This window comes from Myotis lucifugus, unplaced genomic scaffold, assembly GCF_000147115.1.
Source record: "Myotis lucifugus unplaced genomic scaffold, Myoluc2.0 scaffold_55, whole genome shotgun sequence".
NCBI lineage: Eukaryota > Metazoa > Chordata > Mammalia > Chiroptera > Vespertilionidae > Myotis > Myotis lucifugus.
In genome coordinates, this window is record NW_005871103.1 from 2,494,205 (window position 1) to 2,496,262 (window position 2,058).

Sequence of the window (2,058 nt, forward strand, 5' to 3'; positions counted from 1 at the left end):
GTGAAGAGAACGGATTAAAGGGGAATAACTGCACAGAAGCAGAGAGATGGGGCAGAAGCCACTGCAACCGTCCAGGTAAACGAACGAATGAATGAGTGAATGAATGAATGAATGAATGAACGAACCCCCAGTGCTCCCTGCTTTCTCACTCTGATGATCTGATCTTTGCCTCCTGTTCCCGGGCGCCTTCCCTGCGGGCGCCTTCCCTGCAGGCTGCATTAGTTGCTTCAGTGGCTGCCTTATCAGCACATCATAGGCTGGATGGTTAGACAATAGACATTCATGTCTCACAGCTCTAGACTGGGGAGCCCAAGACCAAGGCGCCAGCAGACTCGGCTCTTGGCAAGGGCCCTGCTCCTGGCTGCAGACGGGCGTTCTCCCTGTCCTCACACAGCAGACAGAGGAAGCTCTGGCGTCTCTTCCCACAAGGGCACCAATCCTCCACCCTCATGGCCTCGTCTAACCCCGAGGCCCTCACATTGGGGGTTAAGGCTGTAAGGTAAGAATTATGGGAGGGGGTGTGAACTGGGGGGAAACCTAGACTTCTGCTCCTGTGTGTCTCTCCTTTACTCTCACACAGAACACCTCACTTCTGGTACTCTGATCACTGCTGATGTGCCCACCCCCCAATCAATTCTCTGACCCCAGGTGGGGTGTCCTGTGTAACTGCATTCTGACACCATTAACCTGGGGGCAGCGTCAGATCCCACAGGGGAAGCTTCGGTTCCAAGAGCAGCCCTGTCTCAGATGCCAATCACAGTGGGTCCCTGGGTTCCCCACAACTTCCACTCCACCTGGCTACAGATTAGAGGTCCCCGTGTCCCCTGCCTCGGGTTCGATTAATTTGCTAGAACAGCTCACAGACCTCAGGAAAACACACGTTTACCAGGTTATTACAGGTTGCAGTACAGGATGCAGATGAACAGCCAGATGAGGAGGTACTTGGTGCACATCTGCAAGGTCCGAGCGGGTCCCCAGCAGAAGCTCCTGTCCCTGCGGAATTGGGGTGTCACCCTCCCGGTACAGGGAGGTGCCCACATGCCTGGAAGCTCTCCGGACCCCGTACTTTGGGGATCTGTGGGAAGACTTCATCACGTAGACATGATGGCTCATTAGCTCCTTTTTCAGCCCTTCTCCCTTCCCGGGAGAGTGGGGAAGACTGAGAATTCCAAGCTTCTGATGATGGCCTGGTCTTCCTGGTGACCAGCCCCATCCATGGGCCACCCAGAGTCCCCTCACAGAACAGAAGACACTCCTGTCACCAGCGATGACAGGGTTTCAGGAGCCCTGTGTCAGGAACAGGGGCAAAGACCAAGTATTAGATCAAAGATGCGCCCAGTGTCCTTGTCACGCAGGAACCTCTGAGGGGTTGACAGCCCTGGGCCAGGCACGAGGGGCGGAGCCAGCACATATCCTCTGTCATCTCAGGGGCCACAGACACTCAGTTATAGCCCAGGGGCACTCCCCTCCTTTCTGTCCTCATGGCCCCCAAGTTCACTACTGGAATGTCCCCGCCAACCCCACACCCAGCGCCTGCTTGAACTTAACTGCCCTTCCACAGAAGGAAAAGGCCCCTCAGACCAGGGAGGGCAGGAGGAGGAGCCTCTTCAAGCTTCACCCCTAGAAAGGCTGTGAGGATCCTGGGAAACTTACAGGTGGGGAAACTGAGGCCTGGAGGGGGGAAGGGACCTGTCGTACCGCATTGTGTCAGTGGGCCCGAGGTCATAAAATCTGGAAGCCGGAAGAGGGTACAAGCCCCAGGCAGCCCTGCCCCCCATGGAGAGAAGGGGAAACCGAGGCTGAGAGGGGGCGTTAGCAACAGCCGGGCAAGAACTGGGGACAGCGTCAGCATGGGGCATGCAACCAGCGCGGGGACCGGCTGCACGTGGGGGGTAGTGCTGTCGCTGTCCTGACATTCTTAGTAACTGCATCTTCGCATTGGTGTTTGCTGGCCTCAGAGCGTGCTGTCAGGGTGGGGTCTCTGTTCATGTGAAGCCCTCGACCCCCCCACCTCCCCAGGTGGGTTCTCAGCCGCCAGCTTCCCACTCCCTGGTGTCG